This window comes from Harpia harpyja, chromosome 5 (genome assembly GCF_026419915.1).
Source record: "Harpia harpyja isolate bHarHar1 chromosome 5, bHarHar1 primary haplotype, whole genome shotgun sequence".
NCBI classification, from domain to species: domain Eukaryota; kingdom Metazoa; phylum Chordata; class Aves; order Accipitriformes; family Accipitridae; genus Harpia; species Harpia harpyja.
In genome coordinates this window covers 33,318,105-33,332,986 of record NC_068944.1, presented here as the reverse complement: position 1 = coordinate 33,332,986, position 14,882 = coordinate 33,318,105, and the positions used below count along the sequence as shown (strand labels likewise).

The 14,882-nt window shown below is 40.7% G+C and overlaps 1 long non-coding RNA gene across 1 annotated transcript in view; it reads right to left on the bottom strand.

The window, feature by feature from the left end:
* Positions 1-2,152: 2,152 nt before the first annotated feature.
* LOC128142509 (uncharacterized) overlaps positions 2,153-14,882 on the bottom strand; it is a 55,006-nt gene continuing 42,276 nt past the window's right edge. Inside the window, exons 5-6 of the long non-coding RNA XR_008235434.1 lie at positions 7,007-7,094; positions 2,153-3,062 (exon numbers count right to left, since the gene is read on the bottom strand). This is a non-coding gene — a long non-coding RNA (uncharacterized LOC128142509). The remainder of the gene's footprint in view (positions 3,063-7,006; positions 7,095-14,882) is intronic.

The following is a 14,882-nucleotide window of genomic DNA, read 5'->3' as shown; positions in this document are numbered from 1 at the left end:
GAAATCAGGAGCAGGGCTGAGACATACACCCAGCAAATAGATTTCACAATACAAACAGAGGCAGTTTGTCAAGACTCTAACCTGGGAAAATTAACTTATGAAGCTGTCCTATGCATCCACTGTGCCCAGTTCAGAATAATTTCACATTTATGCAGGGAGAATCTTTAAAGCACCAAATTATCAGCCTTGAACACCTTGTTTAAAATATCACTTTAATTTGTTGTGGCTCAAAGATCTTTAACTTTTTATTAATCATGGAGACATGTAATATAAATATATAGATAAATGTAGCATAGGAATTTAAACTAACCCCTACTGACCTGTGAACATAAGAGAAAGTCACAGGTAGAAAAGTAGTATCTTTTATATATGCCAATGAGAAAATCACCAGCACTCAAGATGGTATATAAGACCTTTCTCCAATGTTATACTTCTTTTTCATGATCACTTCTTCATTTTTTATTCTTTATAATCTAGTGTGTTGCCATGTACCAAATTTTTGCTGTGTAAGGGCACAAATTTCCAAACATATCCCTAAATACACACTGAAAATATTTGCATGTTCATACATTTGTACACCTAAAACCTTGGATTTGTTTGCAAAGGAACAGCTACACATGCCAAAGAAGTGACTGTTCTATACCCTCTGTACACAGAGAAATAGATTTTTCTGCAAGTATATTTCAAACTGTGGAATATTTGAACTGCAGCCCAAGTAATTACCTGAGCAGTCTACTGGGAATGTACATATTAAAACAAGTTGTAAAATAATCTCTTCCAAATAGCTATTAAAAACAAAATTACAGATCCTGGGCCAGATCCTCAGCTGTTACAAATTGGTGGCTGTTACAAGTCTCTTTGACTTCATGTGTGTCAAAGTTTGAGCTCCAAGAGAAATTTTACAGTAAAACTACAAATTAGTGAAAAATGAGGTTCAGAGTAGAAACACGGGTGGTATTCACACCATCTCCTTCAAATTCCTTTAGGCATTTAGCTTGGCTTCTCTGAATCATGCCTGCCTTCTCTACATCGGCAGTATGAGGAATCTGGGTTCCTCCAAATAGCACCTTAACAGATGACTAAAGTAGTATCAGCCAGACAACGTAAATGCCCTGAATACCAAAAAAGAAAGTCATGTCTTCTGTCAATATAACTGAATTGCTAGAGACCCTACTTTCAAGCAAAAAAAAAAGTATCAAGCCTTTTCATTGTAGAAGTTGTGGTTATTTGCAAAAGCAAATCAATTGTGGCACCAGTTTCTGCATCACTTTCTAATTTCTGTGGGATTCTCTTAATTAAAAAGTGTTCTGAATGATGTCTTGCTGTCTATAATAAGAAAGATTTTTGTTTTTTTCTAATGGTGGTCTAAATCTCCTGTAGTAACCAACTGACTAACACAGGGAAATCCCAATCTTTCAGCTCCATTGTATAATTTATACAATATGTTCAACACTTTCCCACATAATAAACGTGGGAATCCCTTACAACCAGTCCAAAGTCTGAGGTTTTTTGTATGAATCATGTTCGCTGCATCCTGGCTTTACCACACCCCCAACTACTTCTGCTGGGATCCAAAGAGTTACTGCAGTCACGACTGGTAGGAGATACCATGTGCGAAGGCATTATTTACAGTAGGATGCAGCGAAGATGAGAGCCAGAGTCTGATAACTTTATCTCAGGGGTTACCTGGGAAAGACACCTCTAGGTCTATTTAAAAGAGTAACTTTAAATAATGAATAAATTAAGAGATATTATCATTCAAATATTACTTCTTGCTATGACAAATCTTTCATGTAACCCTTAGCCAGGTTCTGTTTATTTAAGGTGATGCTCATTTGAATAGTTTGGGAAAGAAGTGCTTTCACTGTACCTGTTATTCAATTTGACAGTTCTTTGCAACACGGGAAAGAGTCGTGTTTGAACTTGTACAGAGAAATGTCATTGTCTTGTCTTTAGAAAAGATATTCAAGATACCTCAGATAATGTTCACATGCATTTAGCCTCCCTGACTGGCAAATTTACTGTCTGGCAGAAGTTTTTATGTAAGGGGGGGCAAATGGCAACAGGTTGCCCCATAATTAATGCAAAACTGACAATTTTAATCAGCCCTCAAAAACTAATGTATACTTCCTGAACTGTGCTTAGTGCAGGGAATTGAACTAGAAGGTTGCCTGTAACATCGATGTCTCCACTATACATTTATTCCTACTGCTTAGAGCCCTCACAGATGTACAAGCATATCATAGGGATAATCGCCTCTCGGTCTTTTCTCTGTCATGTATTTCATTTCTTTTATACTGTATTGTCAGATGAATCCCAGCTCCACCTATTGCAATCAGGGAACAGAGTTTGTCAAGGCTTTAGGCACTCAGTCAGCTCAAATCTGAGCACCTGACTTAGACTTCTGCTCTGAATCATCCTCTGGAAGAACCTCCTAGATCCACACCTGTCTGTTGACTCCAGAAGGAACCAAATCTAAAGACTAGTCAGCTAACCTAGCCACCTAAGTTAGAATCCATATTCTGATTGTTAAATAAAGCCACTCGCTGTTATGAAGAAAAAAAAAATTAAGAGCAGAAAAGCATCTGTGCTACATTTATAAGAGTGAGTTTTTAGAGCATTTCCCTCTCATTAAAGCTGGTTTTTGAAGGGGTAGGAGGAATTCATAAAAGGAATTGGTTTTGCACTACTATGCAAAGGTGCACTAGCCACAATCCAGCCACTTGTTCTGTTGAGTATTGGGAGTTTGCCTTGTTCGCATTTACTGTACAAAGCAAGGGGTCAGAAATAGGGATACTGAGTTGGGTTCTTATCTGCATCACTGATTCAGTTTGTAATATTAAGCAAGTCAAGTAAGTGGTGTCAGCTAGGCACCACAGATTTTCCCACATCACAGAAACATTTTTTGGCTGAATTAATTTATGCTTATTAAGCACTTAAACTTTTTTTGAGAAGTCAGTGTAGTAGTATGAAATGGAGTTTCTCGCAGGTTCCAGAGGAGCTGGGATCCATAGCACTGTGGCAATCAATCAGTGGTATTAGAGTGAGAGCACTGTGCCTCCCTGAAAGACAAGCATACACAAAAGTTAAGAAATTGTTTATTCCAGCCGTAATAGGAAACTTTTGTATATAATTTCCCTGCTTACTCAGAGGCACTCTAACATCTGTCAGGCCAGGCCTAGCACTTAGCATACAGATCTAAGGAGAGAAACACATGCCCCATTTCCTGATAGCAGCTTGTCTGCCACTGCTGCCAGACTCAGTGACCACGCATGAGACACCAAGCTCAGTTCCACTGGTGTACAGTTAGACTTCATGGACCAAATCCAAATTTGCACAGGTGTAAATGAGAGCCACCCAATCTGTTCAGTGTCTTTAATGAAATTTCAGTTCTGATTGCATGGCACTCTCTTCCTTTTAACCATTCAAGAAGGGATAAGGACTGAAGCCAAAACTGGTCACCTTCCATTCCTTGCTGCTTTGTGGCACACAGTATTTTGATCAGTATCCTGAGCAGCGTCTCTGAACATGATGCCCCCCCCCACCCATTCAGACAGTGCCAGTCAGGTCTGCCACAACATTTAGAGTTATTCAGGGGAAAGGTCTTTAAGGGGATCCACACTTTTCTTTCAGTCAAAATCTATTCAAGCTCTGCAATAGAAAAACTGCTGCTTTAACCACAACACAACCAAACCACTCTTCTTGCATTTATTCGTAATTCCTCTTCATTGAGTTGTTCTCTTCTCCTGGGTTTATACACCTGTGCTCCTCTCCACTTTTATCCATAAACTCATAACCTTTGGGCATCTGGTAATGTCCAATGCTGCCAAGTTTCCTATGAGAGCAAGCAAGCTCAGAGTGCAACAGTGACAGTAATCACTGTAACATACAATTTCAAATATTATACCTCCCTCTTACACAACAGGGACACTTTTCCTAGCCTAAAGAAAAAGAAAAAAAAAGAAAAAACCAAACCCCCAAAACTGAAAAAGCTTAGAACTATCTAAAAATATGTATTTTAAGCTAGTCAGGAAAGTTATGCAGTGGGTTTAGTTTTTATTCTTTACACCTACAGACACCTACATGTGTTCACACATCTATACTTCAGAGTATTTTATCACCTCAGTCATAATTTAGAATTTTTAAAAGGCATGCAATGCAAGATATTGCAACTGATTGGAGTCTGTTTCTATCACCCAAAGACTTTGGAAACATAAGCAATGTTGTATTCCTTATCTGCTGTATTTCCTTCGCTTTCTGTATTACAATACATTTTGCACCCTGACAGAGGATTAATCACCTGATGGGAATACCACAGACTGCAGAGATCTGCTGGGAAATATATTTCTGAATGACTTCACACTAGTCAGAAGTTCATGATGTCTATGATTTATTGTCTGGTGAATTTCTCATCGCTGTTGAGAATTTAAACTAGTTCAGCTGCTCCTAGTGATGAGGCACAGAATGCAAATACAAGGCCACAGTAACATGTGTGAAGCCCAAATTTGGAAAGCAGCTTTTCCAAAATACGCAGAGAAATTATTAATTTAGACCTAAGGAGGAGAAGAGCAGCTTACTTTTCAGCTGTTTCCACATTCCTTTCTGGCTGTGCCGTAAAGCCTTATACATAGCAAAAAGATAGAAGAACTGTGGCCAAAACCTGAAGTCCTTCTTCAATTTTCATCACATTTTTACACAGCAAACTACCTGTCAGCATACTTCCATGTAATAAGATACACACAGAAGAGCAGAAAAAAACCAAGCCCAAGATGTCAGGACTGCTCTTTGGCATGTTCAGGAGGTACCAACTGAAAGCTGAAAAAGAGAGCAGCTCAGGTAACCGACACTGTTGGACAGATGGGGTTTACATACCCAGGAGGGTAGAAAGGCTAGGTTGGATCAGTCAAAAGCAAAGACAGATGGCAACATGATACAAGTTCTACCTTGAACAAGGATTTCAGGTACAGAGCCCTGATCAGAAGGAGTGAATATAGCTTGGGTGACATTGCTCAATGTTTCAACTCATTTTTAAAGCAATTTGTATTTCTTAATATCTTCCTCATTGTTGAGTTTTGATATTTAGTGCTATGCTTTCTCTTCAGCTTTGCATATGGTTAGTAATTTCTTTGGGATCATGAATCATTAAAAGCAGTGTTTATTCATACAAAATAAACACTTAACATTTTGCAATCTCTAAATATACTTCAGTGAAATATAAAACATCTCTTTTGGCCCCAAAAGACTTTAAATGCTGTGTTCACTCAGTGATGTTATAAAAGGACTAAAAATATTCAAGATACTTGCAGTGTTTTAAGTGTTAAAAAGTAAAACACATTTGATCCTGCAAATGAGCAAGGGTCTGACTCCTGACTGGTTTGCCCCTGTGTAAAGGGGCATAAACCCTTACTATTCTGATGTGAACAACTGCAAAAGACAATGCTAAGCAAAAGCACTGGAAAACTAAGGTTATCAACCAAGCTAGTGAGTCAAGCAGCTATTTCTCCATAGTCATATTTATATAAATGTGAGAGACTTATAAATTTGAGGGCACAACAAAAGCAGAGAATCAACCTAACAATTGACCTAGGAGAAAAGAAACAGGAAAGGGAAGCACACTGGGAGATTAATAGGTTAGGCTTTCTTCCCTCTGTCATTCCCCTACAGTCTGGATGTGCCTGTCCTCCATTTTGAGAATGTATGTGTTCCCCTGCAATGAAGAGAGGTTTCGTCTCCTTTCAGCTATCACATTCACCTCTTTCAGAAGGTTTGCTTTGCCCAAATTCTTTGACAAGGAGTGAGTGAAATCGCAACCCCACTGAAGTCAGTGGGAAAATTGCCATTCACTATAAGGGAGCCAGGATTTCACACAAAGTTTATATCCATAGAAGACCAGACTGAATCTAGTCCAGTGTTTGTGAAGTGCTTTGAAGTACAGAGTGTTGCAGCACTGAAAGTATTGCTATTGTTATTATTGCTATTGAGTGCATGACAGAGAGAAGAAAGGTAGAAACCTCGGGGTGAACTGGAAGGAAATACTGATTCTGCAGATCTTTCTCAGAGGTCAGTACATGACATTTTTCTAAACAGTTTCCTTTAAAAGTGTCTAGTAAAATTCTCTTTCAACCTAAGTACTTTATTGGCATGTTAATCAGAAGCAGATCTTCCTACCAAGTACAGCCATCCTGACTGAAAACGTCCTATCTTTTCCTTTGCGTACTTTTCCTAGAGCTTTATTATTGCTCTCTAAGGATTAACAGAAATACTCCACAGAGAGCTTAAGATGTTTTCAGAAACACTGCAAAAGCCCAAGCGGGAAGGGAGAAACAATGGTTTCCTTTCAGCCTGTCTGTTCTTCCTCTGAACTACAGTGTGGCCTTTGCACTTCACTGGCCCATGGAGATGACAGCCTGGGATTCAGTAAATGCTGGCAATGATAAGCTATTTCACTACTTGTGGCTGTCGTGTATGTATTACCACCAGACAAGACAACAGTTGATCATCAAGGAAAAAAAGCCCTCTCCCATGATCTCATTAACTAGTTTATTCTGCCACAGACTCATTCAAAATTCTTTTCAAGTTACATGGACAACACGGCAGTCAGGAAATGTGTTAGCTGCTACCAAAGGAACTAGCTTTTGGGTCTTGGCTGTCGTTTCACCCCAGTATCCTCAATTCACAGTCCCTGCAGTTCCCCCAAACATTTTGCTCATTAGAAAAGAACGCTCCCTGTAGGGTTCAGACACCCAGGGACAGATCTTCAACTGGTGCAAACTGTCAGTGCTCCATTAACCTCAGGCAACCCAAGGTTTTAGGCTGCAGAGGATTTATCAGCAACTCGGCAGCTGTGAGAAGAGCACAGTGTTAGGTCAGAGAGTGAACAGGCCAGCAACTGTGATTCAGCCATTGGCACAGTCAGCTCAGCGGAGAATTCCCAACCACAGCCTACAAAAGGGAGTTGTTACATCTTGATTAATTTCAAATTACACTGTCTTCCTTCAGTCTCTACCTTTTTTGGTTATCTCAGTGCACAGCAATGGTCCCAGTGGTTGAGATCTGCACAGTCGAGTTCTTGACTCTGATCTTAATCATGTGGCCTGTGATGGAAACAGTGACAAATTACTGCTATCAGTCAACTACAAAGGACAAGCTTGTATAGTCTCCTAAATTGAATCCACTGCACTATAATCCAAACAAAGGCAGTAATATAAAATATGCTAGTAAATACTTCACTAAATATTTAGTAGGTGTAATTGCAGCTAGAAAGAAACATTAAATACCATAACCTAAGAATTTTCTGAAAACAGTTTCTACATCTTCTGTTCTTGACACAGGTGTCACTTAGTAACAAGCTATTGCTGCTGAGACACAGCCCATCAGGTTTTAGCTGTGCTTGGGAGGCTTGCCTGTATTTTGTTTCTCTGGACACCACACTTAATTCAGGACTGAGATTCACATTTTTAAATATGTGAGACAAAGCTAGATTCTCCAATGCAGGTATCTCGATGATATATGAAGATGTTACATGAAGACACTTCTATAAAGATACCTGTGTAGGCAACAATCATGTCTTAATAGCTTCAACTCAACACTGCATCAATGCACCTATACAGTCTCTGGAATGGAGTTGGGAATGGATCTGGTTTCTATAGGGATGACTCCTTTTGCAGCAGAGGAGATCACATCTATCTGCATGCAATCATGTCAGCACCTCACTTGATGCTCCTACAATTGTTTTTCAAGAAGCCTCTTAGTCTCTCAGTACTTTGGAAAATGAGACCACTTCTTTGTAAGTTGAAATATGCCTGACTTTATACAGATAGATAGATTTTAAAACATTGGCAACCATAAATAAGTATATTAACAAAAGCAAGAGCAAAAATAACCACGTATTTAAGTATTTGCTATATATATATATATATATATTCCCTGTTTAAGCTTACCAGTATAAAATGCTAGGTTTGGATATAGCATTTCAACCAATAAACACATTCTTAAGGGAAGATATGACATGCTTTTCTACCACTCATCGCAATCAAACACAACAGCTGCATGTGTTCAGGACAGTTCATATCACACTTAGTTCTTAGCGCTACTTTTCATGGCCTGTGACATAAAAAGAAGGTAACTGGGCCCACTCTCCTTTCTTAGGAAGATACACAACACCGCACAAATCAGTACTTCCTTTATGCAGAACTGCTCTTAAGCATCCATGTGTGACTTCAAGAACACAAATGGGTTTTTGACTCCAACAGAACAGGCATGAGGAGAATTTAGAAAAGCAGAAAGATGGACAGAGAGGTATCCATCCCTTTCTGTGCCCTCAAAAACCACACAAACAGCTTGGGCTAGAGAGACTTAGCAAAAAATATAGGTAGTTTGCAGTCAACAGTCTAGTATTTTACCATTCTCTGAAGTCAGCTGTAACATCCTTATGGATTTTAGTGGGGTCAGGATTTCACTCACTCTGGTTTTGCCTGATAGAGAAAGTCTAATGTTTTGCTAAATTAACTTCTGAATGGGGCCACTTCTCCATTTTCTGACATTTGGGGCAGCGAAAGACCTAGTGCTGCTAACAGCCCTTTGATGTCCCAGCCTTCTACAGCTTTCAGGTCCATCCTGCCTTTGGGGGTCACACCTGTTCACAGCCCCATGACTGAACATTACCTCTCAACACATCTTCCCTGCCTTCCCTGCTGCTGGGAACACACAGGCATCCTCTAGAAATGCATCTCGCCTTCTCAGCAGCTCTGAAGGCCTGTGGTGGGTCAGCTCCACTGATCAGCTGGAGATTTTGTTTAGAAGGCTTCTTTATGCTGTTTATGTTGCTGTCAAGTCTAGCTCACCACAGACCTAACACTGCCACCTCTTTGTTTACATACCTCCACTCCAGGACATCATAACCCTCCTCTGCTAACACTGCCCGGTGTGTGAGGGCGCAGCTTCTCTTTTTTGTTTTTATAAGGTTTGTTAACCACATTGCTATAAGATATTCATTCAAATTCTGCCCAGATAGACCTCTTGCTGTCAGCATTTAATTATGCTTGCATTCCTATGTAAATAAAGCGTTAGCCAAAATAGAGCCTATTATAGAAGATAAGGTCAGGCACATCTTTACAAGAAAAGGAAGCTTTGGAAGCTTCTGTACTTTTGACAAGAATAACTTTCTGAATGCAAGAAAAAAATGTAGAGAACTGAGTATGTTCTGCTGAGGATAAATCATGCTACTGAAAGTAGTACTCTGTCTTTATGTATCTTTCTTAGGAAGTTTAAGAGGACATATTTAATATGTGTATATAAAGTATGTCCTTGTAAGACTACAAAGTCTTTTCAGACTTCCCTTGAAAAATAATGTACACTTAAGATCACTCTTTTTAAAGATTCACAGCTCAGGAAAGATTTTAACCAAGTTTTTCTCCCAAGCTGGGTATCAAATTATTTGACAGTCATCTTCTCAGTTTGGCTCATGCATGTAAACATCTGGAGAAACATTATGTTCTAAGTTTAACCACAGATTTTATATCATAAGATAAGCATACATTCTAAATCCTCATTTAAATCTTAAAATACTGAAATCTCATAAATCCAAATGGGTCTCCAGTCTTCCAAGTATAAATGCCCACTTCCCTTTCAAGTAGGTTTAGAAAAATAACATAATCCTTCAAACAAGAATATCAGACCCCACTGTATTTAGATTGACAGGAATCACAGAAGCCTCATACGATTTTTCTTCACCAACATGAGTCTTAACTCAATTGTCAGGTTTTCTGTCACCTCCAATCTAGATTCCTGTGAAAGGTCATACAGATCTCATGCAGTGGCTCAACTCTTATTGTAGCGGGACATTGTAGTTAACTGCAGGTTCCCGGCTAGCTTTCTCAGTAACCACACTGAGAGGTAGAACAGAAATCACGCTGAACAGCTACAGAGCTATTTCCATGATAGGAGCTTTTGAAGTTAAACTTGTGCAAGTTTCTGGGTGATGAGAAACTGCATCAGCTATTTCAGCACTTGTTTTAGACACATTCCATTCAGCTGAACAGGAATTAAGTATCAGTTAACCTGCTTCTGCTCCAGAAATCCATACAGAAGACAATTCAGTGTAGTCAAAATGAGACTTGACATGTTATTTTCTTGTGGCACATTTGCCTTGACAACACAATCACAAGTTATCCAAAGGTTCCTATGTTTCTAGTAGTGTCAGAAGTACGTATCAGAATAATTTTTGCTGTAATAGTTTATATGGATGACCCAAGTTCTTCTTTCTGAGACACCAGTAGAAAATCAGAGCAGAATTTGGCTCACTGTATTTTCACTTGTAGACCTCTAGGTACCCTAAAAATTCTTCACAATGAAGATAATAATGAAGCATTTGCAGCTAACTTATTTTATTGCTGAATACCGCCCCAGGGATGTATTTCACCTGTGCTGTTTGACCTAAAGGTAACTTTAGCAGTTGAAGCTGAGATGTATTCTCACAGATCTGCCCTGTTACCTAATGTCGCCTCCTGCTGCATTAGAGAAGTGTATATATTATTTACATATAAATATAAAATCGATTTTACACAAAGCATTCTGAACAAATGTCTTCTACTATATACTTCAAAAAAAGACATTTTATTTGGCTGGAAATGCTTTGATAAACAACAGGTCTCATTGACTGCAACATTGAAATGCTCTAATGAATTTTTAATGTCTTTAGTTGTTTAACTGGATCTTATTACAAAGAAGCTGAAGACACAGAAGCATGTTTCCTCCACTGGCACATTTAAGAAATCAGCAGAGGCATGCCAAGAAAATACTCTGCTTTCAAAACAAGGCTCCAAGACTGAACTCAGGGGAAAAAATAAAAAGCATTTTGTCATGGTTTCTAGAATTAAACTACTGCTGTTGATTTGAAATCTATATTACCATTTCCTCAAACTGACTACACTTTGTTCTGTCCTTTACCTCACTGCTGGTACGATATTGCATCTGTGACTTGCTGGCAGGTGGCAGAAACTGATCACCTTTGAAAACAAATTAAAGGTCAAGACCTCTGATTGCACAGACAGTAGAAGGGAAATTCTCCTATTATAATATATGTCCCATTTCCCCATGAAGTTAAAACATGATTTTCAAGACGATGTTGTGCTTCACTTATCGCTGTCATTGCACAGGCCTACCAACTGCAGAGATCCTTCCACTCTGTTCAATAACCCCATACTAATTAACGAGATTGAACTGAGAAAGTTCACCTTAAAAATTTTCCTCAGGTCCTTCATTCATTACCAATGTGGGGGTGTCTGCTTCAGGTTTTAAATCTCATATGCAGTCCTGAGCAATAGAAACCCAGGCACGTTAAGATGATAAATTGTTACAGACTCCTCAAGTGTTCTGCTGTTTGTCTGGCAACCAACCCCTTGTGCTTTGAGAAGCCTCCCAGCTTGCCTGGAGGCTTTCTTTGCTGGAAAAACCTATGTATTATCATCACCAGCAAAACAATGGAGTTGGCTGCAGGCGCAGTTGTAACACAGTGCACAAGCAGAGAGAATAGCCCCATGCAGAGCTTGCAGAGCAGCCATCATGAGGAGTGTAATACAATGAGGCCTGCAGAGCGCTAATGCACATTGGGGTTGCTGTGCCAGTGCTCCACTCAACAGGCTGCATCTCCTGGCAAAGTGACAGGGTAGTATTAGTGCTGGTCAGAAAGCCAAGCTACTTGCTCAGTTTCCTCATGTAAGAAGGAGAGGAGTAATACAGCAGGGATAGGAAGAGCTTCAAAGCACGCAAGGACACGAGAACTGTTTCCTATAAAAAAAAAAACAGAGGTGCTCCTTCCTGCAATGCATTTTCCGAGCACAGAGAAGAAGGTCCCAAAGTTCACCTGCCCATAGATTTCCTTGAATGAGAAATAACACACAGAAAGTGGGTGTCTTCTTCCCAGAACACGCTCCAGAGTGTTTGAGTATGTACCTCATCCTCCCCCACATTTGTTTGTTTTATCCATCTGTTATTGCCCCATATTTGATTATGAATTGAAAGCATTCTCCTGGAGCTTTTTAAACTGAAGTGTTTGAATAAGGCTTGTCACTACAGGAAGGATGTAGAGGGCATCACATTCCCCAGCTGCCTCCCATCACCCTTTCCCCCTCCCTGCACCTCAGAGCCAGCGAGCAGCTCAAATGCAAACGGGGAGAGCTCTAAGCAGCTGCTGCCTCTTCCCTGTTTCTGCTGCTGAGCTGCTTCCATGCAGGAGATAAAGAGTGGCTCTGTTGCTTGCTTTCAAGTGAGTTGAAGGAGTCTGAGGGCAAACAGAATGGTTTATTGGGCTCTGTCTAAGCCTACAGTGGCACATTAGTAGAGGATGGATTCCCCCATCCTACACAGCCACAAAGGAGAGACAAATATGTGAAAAAGGGATCATGTGGCTCCCTGATTCTCCCTGCCCCAGCCACAATGCCTGGTTAAAGAAATTATCCTAATTTTTCCCAGATGAGTATCCCAAGGAACTGTGCACAGTCCTACAGTGTATTTCTTCAGGAAGGATTTGCAGAAGTAGGATGTTTTGGCGGTACTCTAAAGTTGGGAAGTCCCCCCTTTCAGAGGACTTTCCAGGAAGGGGCATTTGGGGGTGATTTCCACTCCCTCTGCACTGGCTGAACTGACATATGAAATAACCTGTTGAAGTCTTGGGCTGAGAATGAGCTTCCCTGCTCTAAACACGTGCCCTGCAGAGCAAGCTAAAACTCTTCTGTTCAGTCTACAGCATATCTCTCCGCCACTGCCAAAAGCCACTTGACAAAAGCCATCAGGCTGCATGGCAGCCAGCAGAGCTGGGAACATCCGTATTTCTTGTGCACTGTTCTCAAGGGAGCAGAATATAAATCTTTTAAATGTATAGCAAGTTTCTTAAGAAGCTGGGGGGGGTTCTCCCCTCTGAATTGCTCCAATGAGCCATTTGCATTTGATAATTTAACTGATACAGGGGCTGTTTCAGGTAGCAAATTTGCTGCTTTGTTCTTCACATGATGAGGAAATTTCATTTTAAAAACAGGTTTTCAACTTCAAAGCTTTATAACCTGACACTTGAAACACAGCACACACAAACCACCCGTGCTTCGCATTTTGGCCATTTGCAGAGCCCAAAAGCGGTGTGGAGCTGGCTGACAGTAAAGGGGATTGAAAAAGAGTTTCTGTGTGGGCTTCTGCTGCAGCCAGATTAGATGAGGGAATTAGAGGCGGGGTGTGGTTCCCACCTAGAATGCCTCTTCTGCAGTTCACAGACCTTCACACTGTCTTACTAACGCGCACTTCCCTCTCTCCTTCCAAATATGCAAACTGCACCCTCTCCCAGGTCCCTCCTTAGCTTAAGGGTGCTGGCATGTTCTCTGCTGACTTTCTGGAACCCAGGGATTTCCAATTATTTCCACATCCTCCTCCTGTTTCTCTTCTGGCTGTGTTGTCTCTGGGCTGCCTGCTCAACTTCCCACTCCACAGGTCTCTAAGGCAAGGGCAGAAAGGCCAAAAATTAAGAGAGCGGAGTGGTATTTGCACAAGGCAGAATGGAAGAGGAACAAATAGAAATTGCCTGGGGCCAGATCTGCTTATTCTCTCTATCTTGCCCTTCTCTCCAAAAAGGCAGCCTTCATGTCTCCTCAGGTTCTTGTTAAGTTTCCCAGCTATCTTTTATTCGGCATCCAGCTCCGTCTCACTCAGTTCTTAGGAAGAGAGGAGGAGTGTCTTCTTTGCCTTTAGGCACAAAAGGCTGCATCAAGGTGAGTTACAGGCAGCATGTTTTATTAGAGCATGTGGCATAACAGTGCAGCACATCTGAGAATTCTTGAACATACTATTGCAATGTCTTGCATTAGCTGACATTCCCCCAGATGAAAAGTTGATCCCAATCTAGATAAGCAATTACTATAGAGCCTGCATCTCAGGCCTGTCCATCACTCGTTCTAGGAATTCCTTCACCCAGTTATCAGCTTGGCCCAACTACACAGCCCTAACTCACTCCCTTGGTTTTCCAATGCTTGTTTAACTACTTTTCCATTTTGCAGTATATCAGAGATACTCCTCACTCCGTACCTTCCAGACTAGAAAACTGGTGGCTATAGGCAGTCTCCTCCAAGCCCTTCCCTGGCCAAGGCTACGAAGGACCTCCACCCTCTTGCTTGCGGTGGGTACTACTATAAACAACCCCCTTCACCCTGTTCCCAGGCCAAGTATTGCAGGGAGGGAAAGGGAAGGAAGGAAAAGGAGATAGCAAACTGACTTATTGTTCACAAGAAGGGTGGGGGAAGCATAGAGAAAAGCTGACCTGAGCTGCAAAGCTCTTTTAGTTTCCTCTTTCTCCTGTAAGGATGGTTTCTGCTGTTCCCACTCTTCCCCACCCCACTCCCCCACTCTAATCCAACTCCTACCCCTAAAGGGAGGGGAAGAACTGCGCCTGCCTTTTGCAGAAGTCCTGGCTTGATGCTTTTCTGTAGGACGTCAGTCAATCAAAGCAGCACTTCCCACTGGCAAAGCTGGGAGTCTTGTGAAGGCCTGGGGTCAAGATCTTGATAGCTCTGTAGGTCTTTATACCTACATATATTTATTATATATAATTTTATTAGATTGCCAGAATAAGACAGGAACCAAGCATTTACCTGGTTAATTACTCCTTTCACTTTCTGCATTATTCCCATTTCAAAATCTGTATGTATACATTTGCGGGTCCTGACAATAGCGTGTTTGTGTGATTCCAGCTGACCAAACAACAGAAGTTATTTATAACTACAGATGACCGGACTTTGCTGTATTTTCATTTATGTAATTTTCCTTAGATCATTCATTGGAAAGTGGTCGTACTTTCATGTTTCTCACACGCAGAGGCCCTGTAGGTTAGCACACAGGAGATT